This window comes from Gallus gallus, chromosome 14 (genome assembly GCF_016699485.2).
Source record: "Gallus gallus isolate bGalGal1 chromosome 14, bGalGal1.mat.broiler.GRCg7b, whole genome shotgun sequence".
NCBI lineage: Eukaryota > Metazoa > Chordata > Aves > Galliformes > Phasianidae > Gallus > Gallus gallus.
Window position 1 is genome coordinate 10,543,724 of NC_052545.1, and position 13,006 is coordinate 10,556,729.

Here is a 13,006-nt window from a genome sequence, read left to right on the forward strand (position 1 = left end):
CATCTCTGCTCCTTCTGGCCTGTCCCAGTGCTGTTTGCCTCTGCTGACGGCTCCCATTCCCAACCCACAAGCCTGGTGCTCTCTGGATCATTACATTATCGTGGTCCTGTTTGGTCTGCAGGTAATCCACCTTTTCAGGCCACCCACTGGTTGATGTTTAATAAATTTTATTCTTCACTAACATTTCCTTCTCAAGCATTACAGATGATTAATGGTGATAGATAAACAGTGTCATCAGCATAAAGCAATGATTTATGGTGATGAAGAATACAGCATCATCAGCATAAAAAATATGAAGTTATTTGAAGAAGTTAACATGTGAAAGAACAGATCCATAATTTACTGCAAGTTCAGCTTACTTCTGTTTCATTCTGGTATGGCCCTGGTTTGTCCTGTCAAAGTAAAGCGTGGCTGGGATTTATGGACGTCTGTGTTCCTAACAAGTACAACAAAACCTGTTTGAGACACTGCACTGCAACAGCATCACACAGTGAGAATGCTTTTCCCCTGGATTCCTTTATGCTGTTAGTGAACCCTAACTGTATTCTTAAGCCAATTTAGATCAGCGGTCATTATTACTTACAACTTGCAACAGACTGCTCTACCATTTACGTGCCATGTGGGATACAAAGAGGCCTGAAATATTTCCTTCTACAGCACTCAAAAGGCTGAAATGATTTCTCAGCTGGTTGCCATTTACACTACCAAACCAACTGGAGTAAGAGTGTTTCTGACTAAGTTAAAAAACAGCAACACAACTTCAGATAGTGTCCCAAAACAGCAACTCAGCATTTTAAAAAAAAAAGTAAAAATCTGTGAGTGGTGTTTACACTGTGGCACACTTGGTGCACTGTGGAATGTGCAGTCAAGTCCACAAAGCCGTACAATCTTTGTGACTTCCCAGAGCTTCTCAGACTTGTGAATTTTCTTTTCCAAAGTGAGAAATTCTTAACAACATTAAAAAAGAAAAAAAAATGAAATGAAGCACAAAATCTTGTTACACAACAGTCCATTAAAAATGGCCATTTAACTACCAGGATTATCTGAAACAGCAAAAAAAAAAAAAGCACAATAGCTGTTTATCTCCAGGCCACGAAGGAAAACCAAACACGAGTTTCAGAGAAAAACCTCCAGAAATCCTTGTATTCTTCTCTACGCAAAAGCTACTCATTCATTAAAAAAATAAATCAATCATGAAGGTTCATCAAGTAGAGCTAAGGGTTTGTATTAAGGCTTCTTTTCTCCCAATAAAGAGTGTAAAAGATAAAGTTATTCAGTGACTTATAGAGGATTTCAGCCATTCAAAGTACTTGTCTGGGTTTGCAGAAGAATTTCTAGATCATATTCATCCAACAGCTCACTTTAAGCAATTAAAATAAGGGATAAAAGCTACAATAATGTATTGTCATGCATTCATCATAAAGAGACAACAGCAACAGCTGGATAAAACTGGAGGTTTAGCTGAGAAGTGCCATTTACCTGAAAGTAATGTATTGGAAGAATTTCCATCCTTCAACACCCATAGTGGTAGTACAGGGCATTCAAGGTTATTTCCTATTCTCTAGCACTTTTCTGTAGTTTGCTAAACAGCAAAATGAAATGCTTCCTTTCTGACCACTGTGTAACAAAATATTTGGTAAGCACCACCAATTACGTTTCTAGACTTACGTACTGAAGAACGTGATGCTCCGTGCAGACATGAACGTGGGTTGTAGACACAGCTGGATTGTAGCAGTCTGGTTGGAAGTATCCTCAAGCTTACCCTATTCATCTTTGAATTAGATTTCTTTTCTTCAGAAAATTGCTTCTCCCTCCCTGGTACCTACCCAGGCATGCCTCTGCAAACCTCACGTGCTCAATCCTGTATGGCAGCAAAGGGAACTCAGTTCCCATTAGCTCCTATTCACCAGTCAGAAGCAGGCTCTCCCTCTTAACTGGTGCAGGACCAGGAGAGCATTCTTGGTTTCAACTCCCTCCAAGCATCCAATGCCGAAGCTACCTACATTCAGAGACTACTTTTGCCTCTGTTAAAACACATGTGATCTCTTTTTTCTTCTGTATTCATATATGTGTGTGTGTGTATACACAGTTATGGGATCAGGTATTTCAGTACTCTGAGTACTTACCTACTTAAAGGCATCGTTCCTAACTATTTGCTGTTCCCTCTCATTAAATTTTCCAACTTGAGTATCTTGATTTCAACATTACTAAAAGAGTCATTTCGAGAAATAATGGAAGAGACTGGTTCCAGTGCCAATTCATGCTGTCCTCATCCATAAATCTCCCTCCAACTTTAAACATTTCCATTTACAGCTACAATATTTTTGACCTTTATGCTGTTTCTAAGCCTTTTTCAACCATCAGCGGCAGACTGACTAGCGTGAGATTTTTCTCTTGCATATTCTCAGTGTCTAGATACAACCATCACTTCAAGGGGAAAGATAAATCTGAAACAAATTCTCCCCATTTACATAGTGAAAACATCATGATTATGCCTTCAGAATTAAGAGTGCACAGTCAAAGCTACTGACTAAAGGTGCCATATATAATACTTATGCAAAAGCATGCAAAACAGAGAACAAAGAAAAAGGGATTCTTCTTTCCTCTCTGCTCTGGTACTAACCCATAGGTAACAGTCTCCCCCAGAAAAAGAAGGACTCCAACTTTAAGTAAAGACCATCACACAAACAAGGAGCAAACTTAACAGTTTCCTACACACAGCAAACACTTCTTTTAATTAAAAACATCTCCTAGGTTTTATATGTACTGTTTTGTGTTTCACACACATACAGGAAGAATTTCTGGTTCCCTCGATAGGCACACACCCCAAAACTGTTGAAAAGCAGCAGAAGGCAGGGTTCACTTGGATGAAGAAATTCTCCCTGAACACAATAGGTGAGTTTAAGACACGCATCAACGACATTCGGGGAGGATTGGGAAAGACTGTCAGTATTTTCTATAAACTTGTTTTAAATACTTGAAACAATTTTCACTGTATTGATACTGATGCAATTAAACTCAAGTATTAATGAGAGCAGAAGATTTAAAGTGAGCAATGGAAAATGCGTGCATGCAAAGTCATTAATTTACTCTAGGAGTACATGAAAACAGCATATACAAGGCTCAAGGAGAAGCAAGACAGTTCGCTTCTGCAGAGAACAATATGAACCATATTTACAGACTGTAACTGATTTGTAGAAATGACTTAGTGAAATTTTTTGAACAACGATTAAGCTCCATTCGCTGCCCCATTGTTGTGTGGGCTGGAGTGATCCAAGAGTTAAAGCTACTTTTTCTAAGTTGAGTTAATATATTCTACCCGGAAAATACAGCTTTTCCAGGTGAAGTGGAAAGGAAAAAGACTAGAGGCTCAATCTACTTATTTCTTATTCAACTGGGAAAGGCAGAATTGTTTTACTCTGTCTTTCACACTTGCTGGCTGTTTTATTTTCAATTCTGGAAGCAGTTTGTGTAATAGCAATTCAGTTCTTGTTCCTCAGACTACACAGAGATTTGTTTAGGCTTGGATAAATGCCCAAAAGAAAGACCCAACTAGTCCAGATCTATAGAATCTCTGAAAAGGAGCTACCTTATATCTTTTCAGAATTTAGATCTTTTTATTTTAGTCTCAGATGAAAGCACACAAAGCTAAACAAGAAGTCACAGAGAAAAGCGATCTGAACTTACCCAGAGATAAAGAACGGCTCATTTAGAGCTTGGCTGGAGTTCTGGATGAATGACCACCTTAACTTTTGCCTCGTTCCAACAATTCTTCCAACAGCATATCAGTAACTAAAGTTCAGATTTTTCCATTCAAAGGTATATTATGATGATGTGTGAAGGCTATGTTTAAAATAAAATGGAAGTATATGCAAAATGCTGCTGTTTTTGCACTGAAACACAGAGGCAACTTAGCACCAGCACAATCAACTTGCTCTTAAAAATGAGACCTCTATTAATTTCTTCCTTTGTGAAACCCTTCTGAATGAACGGCTTGGTTTTGTTGATTCTGGCTTATTTTAGCTCTTAAAAAAAACCAACCTTAATTATTACCTACAGAAGAGATGGAAGTAGTCTCACATCAAAGGCAATGCTTTTCACCTTAAGTTTGGTTTGAGATGCCATAAAATTTCAACTATAAATAATAATTCAAACTTACTTTTAAGAAAAGATAATGCCTTAATCTGGTGTTCTAAACCAGACTTGCTATTTTTCCTTTACAGGACACTTCTCATTAAAACCGTCCAGCAGTGACCTGGCTGCCCCTATTTCTATTATGACTATGAGTGCAGTACAGATGTCACGTGAGTCAACAGCAAACAGAGTAGACTATCATGACCACAGTCGATCACTCCATTATTAATCATTATTCAAACGAATAAAAAAAAAAAACATGAGAGAGGTTTAATATTAAGCTTTACTCTTATTGTCTTAAACTGGCTTTACCTAGATGACTTTTTAGGTTAGCAGGCACATCCCATTCACCAAAAAAGAAAAAGAGGTCTTTGCATTGTGATTATTGAAATTTAAAAAAGCTAAACAGCACAAGAGAACAGACTTCAGGAGTATTCACCCACTGTTAATCTTCATTCAATCTTAATGGAAGTTCAGCTCACTCTTGTACATCTCCCTGATCCTCTTTTAACAAACTATTTGAATGGTCATGTTTCCATCTTTTAAATAATCTACTGCAGAGCAGGGTGCTAATAAAATCCCCACTTTTCATTTGCATGCCTGTGCAATAGTGCTTAAAAGGAGGGGAGGCCAAGTGCTATTCAAGCACTTATGATGGGAATGGAATGAAATACTTTGCTGGGCAACCAGTTGGGATTAGAGAACCTATTTTAATAACTGCCTCCTCCCAAAGAGATTAAAGTGAGCCAAGTACAGGTTCCACTGCAGCTTTTTCAAAAAGCAACAACTGGGCACAATTTGAATAGTCCTGTATGATACCACAAATCAGCAGATTCATCTTACAGACCTCATTCACAGTCCAAAAATCACAAGAGGCAGTGAAGAGCATGAATGCTCTGGCAAGGTATTTCTGAGCAAGTCAGTCTTACATCTGCCTCTGCCCTCTGCAGCTGTGCTGTGATTAACCGCTCTGCACAGGGGCCTGGTGGGCTACGGTGAGACAGTTTGCATCCGTTTGCCTCAGGTTATGCTTATGCCAGGTCATAAGGCAGCCAGAAAATGTGCTCAAGGATCAGTCTGTAACAGTCCTCCTCCAGCTGTTGCGGGACAGCCCCAGCCCTTGGCAGCAGGGCCATGATGCAGCAGGCACCCAGTGGGCTCCTTGCTAGGGAGATACCACCTCCCTGCTGTACAAAGTGTTTGAAAAAGGCCTGTGGGACCACACAGAACTTAACTTTTCCTTCATGTATATTCCATATACTCTCTTCTTTCAGCTGACCTGGTTTTAGATTTCAACTTATTCAGAAACATCTGACTAGAGAAGGCAGTCAGCACAGGGCTGGGGCAGGCGATGTGGCACAGTACTGCCATCCCCTGTGCAGGTTCTGCCTCAGCCCAGCCCAGGCACCCGCAGCCAACGCTGCTGTAGGTGCAAAGACACCAGCAAAGCCGCCCCAGCCCAGAAGCAGCATACCCTCGCTCCCAGTACTCCACTGGGACACTTGAAGCTCAGGGGTCCCTATGCTCTCCAGTCAGTTTTGGGATTTGCCCTCCTCTGCTCAGTCCCACTCTCACGGCATGCTCTTTCACATTGGCACAGACAGGGTTTGGATTAACAGTGCTATTTGCTTTATATAGAATACTCCCTACCCTCAGCTAACACAGACGATCAAGAATTGTCTCAGCTGGATTTCTAAGAGAACTCAGTGTGAAACAGTCAATCAACTGCACAAATAGAAGAAGAGAAACAGTCTAGCGGTAACAGTTTTTGCATTCCTAATAGTTGTAAAATTGAAATGTAAAACAATCCTCTGGCTGGCATTCCAGAAGCTACGTTTTAAAAGAATAAAAACAGCATACATCCAGAAAGAGAAATTTATTAACTGCTGATTGTGAATCCTCCCAAGCTGCCAAAGCCCAACCAGAGAGGTGCAGGAAGGCACCACCACCTGCGTTTCAGAGGAGCGGTCCTGCAGGCATGGCACAAGTCACCGAATGAGAGCCAAGAAGGGCGATGCTGGCAGGCAGAGTGACAGGAAATCCCACCAGCACTGCGTATTTGGCTCATTTTGAAAAATAGATCATTAAAAATGCAGGTGGTTAGAAGGATTTAAGAATAAAAACAGAGGAGGAAATGAAGTGCAACACAAGCAAAGAGCAATGAAAGATACTGGGAAGAAGCAAGGAATAGCAGATGCAGAAATTCAGTCACACAGAAGGAGAAAGAGGGACAGAAGAAGGATTTCAGTAAAGAATAGAAAAAAATCTGTTTATTTTAGGTTGAAGCTAATGGAAGAAAGAAGTCCTAAAGGCATTGGAATAGTTTAATTTTCATAGCTGGTCTGGTTGACATTTTCTTTTGAACACCAGATTAAATAACACAACTCAGCTAACAGCATCTTTGCTATAAATGCTACGGGGCTAAAGACCAGATAAGCAGCAGCATTTAAAGGCTTTTTCCCTATGCAAATAAGTGCTAGTAAATACTATCCACATATACATGTTTTGAGCAAGATGAAAATACTGAATTTGTTGACTGCTCAAGTCTGTTTTTCAGCTTCATGATCCTTATGCCAACACCTGACGCACATCAGCCTGAGGTTTACATATGAGATGACAATTCCAAAGATATCTTAAAAGAGAGAAGACAGTGAAAATATTTAACTAAGCACGTACCACTGCCTGTTATTCATACTAGAGTAGTGCTCACATTTCTCAGTGGAGTCAGGATTCCTTAGCATGAGAAACAAACAAGTTAATGTGACTGTTATGAGACTAGATACCTTTTCACATGAAGCTCCCATTCTCAAAGACAACAGATTGACAAAGCCATCAGCTCCTCTGCTGGAGTTAGACTATAGGCCTCAAAGTTACGGAATAGAAATGGAAAGTATAACTTGAGAAAACTCGCACAAGTTCAAGGACCATCAAATTTTAACAAGTAAGCAACATATGCTCAAAACTCAAAATGCCATTTTTATGTTATGATATAAAACTTCATTATTTTGAACTTTGAAGAGCGCAGTAAGTATAAAATTGCACAGTGAGCAATATTTTTTGAATTGAAAAAGAACGTAAAATCTACAGAAATAAAGCAACAAAAAGAGGAGACAGCATAAGAAGCAGCGATTTTGGGAGGGTTGAGCACAATGCCACAGCAGCACTGCATTTTGCACCTTTGAGTACACCTGAGCTGCACATTGCAGATGGGGCCCAGAACAAGAACCAGTGTGTTCACTACTGGGCATGCCCAGTACGGGTCTGGGCACCGGTGAAACCCTGAAGTTGGTGGATCTTCCCTTGGGAAGGTAGCTCTATAAAAATCCAGTTTCAGGGAAAAAGACCTAAATTTTATTACCAATTTTGAATGCAGACAAGTTTTATACTGTAATTTAACTGCTGTAATGTCTGATATATCAGACTTAAAGGACAGAATTGTAATAAAGTTAGAAGCGTGCAAAATTGCAGAAAGGACAATTTAAACAGAAGCTCTCAACATTAACATGCAGGTTTTGAGCATTCAAAAGTGAGCTATGAAACACCAGAAAAATACATTTAACTTGAGGCCTTTGGTAAATGTCAACGAGGGGAAATGTGACTTAGATTATTAGAGACTCAAAGAATATAATCCACAGTAGATCACTTCAGTCCTAGCTAATTACTAAAGGCACCAGTTCATTACAGTGCTGTAACTGTATCTAATTCAGTTTGCTCTGCAGTTCATCTATTATGTCTTTTTTATGCATTACTGTACTGGCTGTTGCAGGGTACAATCTGCACTGAAGGTGCTTCTCAACCTGATTGGTTTCTACTAAGCAAGTCTGGAAACTGCAATTGAGCTTTCCTCAATTTTAAGTTGACTACTAATCAGAAAATACTATGAAAGAAGAAACAGTATTACTTGCATTTAAAAAACAGGACCATCCTTCTAACATTTTGTATAATAAGACTGAAGCAAATGGATCTGTTTAATAAGAAACTTCAGGCATATGCAAATTGGAAATTAGAAGAATAAGGCTACCTATCCCATGATCTGATCATTCTAATGATATACGAGGGCTGCTCTGAAAGTAATGCCTCCCATTTTATGATGCTGGCCCATGACATCAGAGGCAGATATTGGGGGGGTGGCAGCAGTAGTTAAACCTTCCCACCAATATCCCATTACACTTTATTGCTGTGTGACAGACAGCAGCAGAAGGGCAGTCTGACAAAAATGGCATCTGACATGGAAGGGTGGACGAAGCAAAGGCTTATCACTGAATTCCTCCCTGTGGAAAAAAAAAATCACACCTATTGACATTCATCAAAGTTTGCTGGACATTTATGAAGATCAAAGAATGGATGTATTAGTATTAGTTTAAACTGAGTTTTGTGTAAGTACTAGAAGGAAAACCAGAAAAACAATAGCTTGCAGCAATTTCCTCTGCAGTGAAGCAAAAAATGCAGTATCTTTGAAGATACAGGAAACTTGCTCCTGTGTGAATTTAAAATGACTGAAAAATGACAGAAGGCTCAGTATTCAGACAAACATTATCTGAAAGTAAAATAGATTCTATTTTCTTCTCTATGTGTAGTGCATGGACAGTCCTATCTCTAGCACAAATGAATGGGTTAATTGAAAGTTCTACAATCTCCCTTGCAATAAAAAAATTAAGTCCAGACTGTATTGGTGTCACACTGGACATAACTGAAGAAAGCAGTCACTTATGTTAGCTTTGAAAAACTTGTTAAAATTTAAGTTACTTGCAGAAGCACGTTCATACTTTTGACCCTCCACTCCTTTATTTTAGCTTTCAGCAGTAAACTGATTAAAGAAATCCTTTGCAAAATTGGCCAGCAGGACCATAACCTAGACATTCCTATAGTGTCGAATAACATAGCAACTTCTAAAAATGCTAGCGTAAGAAAACACAGACAGAAGAAAATACATTCAGTCCAAGAGAAATAGTAGTAATTTAAGACAGGTGAGTGCTGGACCTTAGCTACACCCTTAAATACAGCTTGCTGCAAAACAAGGTTATGTAGATAAGACAGCTTGTTGGCCAACAGCTCTCTTGTTATATCAGTTGCAAACACATCCACAATTCTTAACACTTTTTTTTTTTTTTTTTTTTAAATTCTGGGAGTTGAGGACAGCAATCAGAGCCTCTAATCTAGATGAACCCTGAACACAAACTTCCTTCCAAAGTCAGGTCTGCTTTCTGGCTTTTGTTTCAAAAGAAGAACTGCTGAGGCATGTTTCCAAGGGGATGACACATATCCACTTACAGGATCTGGTCTAAGAAATCATGATCGCTCCTTGACTGCACTTGGAAGATCTGCACGTTGTCTATTGTCCGTGACTGAATCTAGATAACATTTTCAGGAATGTGATGGCAAAATTGTGATACTTATCTGAACAACCTTTGAATTCCACAACAAAGGCTTCAACAAATTCCCAAAGCTGACTGCAATTCCTAAGTATGTAGGCAGCTGATGAGCACGCTATTATGTTTTCTCTGCTTTTTAACCTTCATCAGCAGAAGGAAGGTAAGTTGCAGTATGTCTACTCGCTCAACAATCGCTCCTTCATCCAACACAGCATAAACAAATCAGTACTTACATACAGCAGCAAATGCATCAACTTTTCTTATTCCTCAGAGCCTCTTAATCCAAAAAATACAAAACTAGATAACCAAATGTACTGCAAGGAGCAATCCAGCATGGTATCAGGTGTTATCACCTTCTCACTCATGAGAGTTCACTTTCTTGTCTGCAATCTCTTCTCCTCCTTTTAAGCCCCATACCTTCAGAAAAGATAAAAACGAAGCTCCTTCATTTCTTATCAGAAATAGTCTGGTCAGCAAGAGCACGGAGGTGATCACCTCCCTCTAATTGGCACTCGTGAGACTGCACCTAGAGTGCCTCGTTCAGTTTTGGGCCTTTCACAAGAAAGGCATTAAGACCCTGGAGTGCGTCCAAAGAAGGGCAGTGGAGCTGTGAAGGGTCTGAAGCGCAAGCCTTATGAGGACAGGCTGACAGAACTGAGACTGTTCAGTCTGGAGAAGAGGAGGCTCAGGGGGAGACCTTACCACTCTCTGCAACTGCCTGAAAGGAGATTGTAGCAAGGTGAGGGTCAGCCTCTTCTGCCACACAACAGTGATAGGATGAGAGGTGATGGCTTTAAGTTGCACCAGGGGAGGTTCAGGTTGGATATTAGGAAAACCTTCTTCTCAGAAAGAGTGTGGGGCATTGGCACAGGCTGCCCAGGGAGGTGGTGGAGTCACTGCCCCTGGAGGGGTTCCACAACCGTGAAGATGTGGCTTCTTACCGACACTGTCTAGTGATATGATGGTAAGGGGAGGACAGTTGGACTAGATGATCTTAGAAGTCTTTTCCAACCTTAACGATTCCATGAAATTAGGAAAGAAAAGTATTTAGAGCCATAAGTCCTACTTGCATTGCTAGAAAGCTAAATGGCAAACAGTCCAACCTGAGGCTAAGAACTGAACCCAGCAGCATGTAGCAGAGACCATCCCTCCCTGCCCTGCAGAGCCACATCCCACAGCCGTACCACCCAGGTGGAAGCAGCATCCCAGCGTTCAGCCTCACACAGGCCTTGTTCACAAGCTCAGCTCAGCTTGAAGTCCCCACTTTTCACTGCACAAGGATAATCCTGGAAAATAATCCTGGAAATGACATCATCCAAAGTCTGGAAAAGAGCTATATGGTTTCAGTAGTAACCCTCAGCATTTAATTATACAGGTACCTGTGATTGTCACTACCCTCTTAAACACTAGACAATAATGATGAAGACTTAATCACACTTTGGGATTTGTTTTCCTATTTACCTCAACAGGTTCTCCATGGATGAAGTCTGCAAGTAACATTCAGTGGTATCGATTGCAGTGTAATAAATCAAGCAAAATCATTTGTCCTCCAGGTTTTCCCTTCAACACAGTAGGTAAGCTCTATTTTCTAAAGATATGGTAGTTCAAATGATGAAATAAAGACTTTTTCTTAAGGCAAGATGCAGAAAAAGCACTGACAGCTAAGGGCTATGTTACAAAAATAGAATAAGTTCAAACTCAAGCGTTTTCATCAGATAGCTCTTCTGCCTATGATCTTATGTCAGATAACATGCATTACTAATTATTTTACTGGAGTAATTTCTCCTAAAATCTTAAAAGGCCTATCCATTACCTTGGAACCAAAAAAAAAAAAAAAAAAAACCACTTTGCAACACAGAGAGAAAAGAATCTACTTTGCTACAAGAAAAACAAAGAAGAAACCTTCAAGGTAGGGCCTGCCTATTGGTAAGGCAAGTGAAAAGCTTAATAAATTGAGACTACCAATTTGTCAGGTGTGTTTTACAGTACAACGTCAGCACTGCTTGGTGACTGAGGACTCATTGAAGGGATGGTGAAACGTTTGGCAGGATTCACATACATTTCATCTTCAAGCAAAAACTAATACTTCACACAGTCAGCAAAGCTACCAACATAACTTACATTTGGAAAATACATTCTTCTGATTTGAATGCCCCACTTACTTTGCTGTCTCTGTTTCAACATTTGTTTTTTCTCATTCTAATTACATGTGCCGAACAGTATCTTGTCTATTTTCCCACCATATGAAATTGAATGCCTGTGCCCCTACAACTGTCACAATTTCAAGAATAGATTTTAGATTAACTTCCTGAACTAGAAGCCTTGAAACATTCCAGGTTAGGGATAAAACGCATCTTCCAATCCAAATAAAAACAATTGTTTTTTTCATCTTGTTTACGATATTTTCATGTCCTATTGCATATAGTTATTTTTACTTCAGAAACACATACAGTTTCCTTTTGAAATGGAAAATTCTACTACTTGCATTTCTTGCCTCCTTCAGAACTACCACAACCATGCAAAATAGTTTTAGTGTGAAGATGACTGCATTTTTTTGGGGAGTAGCTCAGTTATCATGATTATTTGCCCAGTTATAGCAGTAGTTGCCACTGGATTTCTGCTCCATATAGATTTGCATGAAGTAACTTGCTTAACTTAGTGCGTGAGTTGGTATGCATCTTTCCAAGGGCCAGACAGGGAACATCTAAAATGCCAATTGATATTAACTCTTCCTTGTTGAAAACTATCCAAGTGGTACACATTCTTACTTACAGAAGACAGATATTTCTTACATGTTTTTCTCATCTCCTTTATCCACAACACAGCTGTGGGTATAGCTATAGTGAAATAAGGTGATAGTAGAATAATGAAAACTCAGTTGGAAAGCATTATGTCTCTGAAAATGACTGCAATTACAGGTCAGAATTAGAAACCTACTGAATACAGGTTGCCCTGGAGCCTGCTGTACCTGGATTTGGCAGAGGTTTTGACTGGTGTCACCTCCTATTAATAACAGTGCTACTTAACCCTGAAAGAGCGCCAGAGTTAGAAATGGAGCTGACACAACCAGGTTTTAATGGTCTCCAGCAACAATGTTTACTGCTCTAAGGTAAAAGGTGAACAAAATATGTTGTCCTTCCATATACCATTTTAGCAGATCTAGGTAAAAAAACCTTTTGACACATGGCCCCTTACAAAGAAATTGAATAAAAGTGTAATCTGGTGGAGATATGTTACCACACACTCCTACTTGCAAAGGATATTTCTGTTTCTTTTCTTTTTCTGATTCATGTGCTTGAATGAATGATTCTCTCACTGCTGAGAATTTTTATCAGAACGGCAAAGCTGGGAAAGCCTGTGGCATTTACTTGGCAGCATAGCCCTCATTCGTGAGCCCAATTGCAGCTACGAGGCTGGTAAGAAAGAATTCACAAAGATCTTCCAGCTCCCTTTCCGCCATGCCTAAAACGTTGCCACCGCAGCCAGTGACAGGTAAGCAG

At 39.8% G+C, this 13,006-nt stretch overlaps 1 protein-coding gene across 3 annotated transcripts in view; it reads right to left on the reverse strand.

Moving 5' to 3' along the window:
• The window catches only part of METTL22 (methyltransferase like 22), a 660,197-nt gene that overhangs the window by 423,204 nt on the left and 223,987 nt on the right, over positions 1-13,006 (reverse strand). The window lies entirely within an intron of this gene.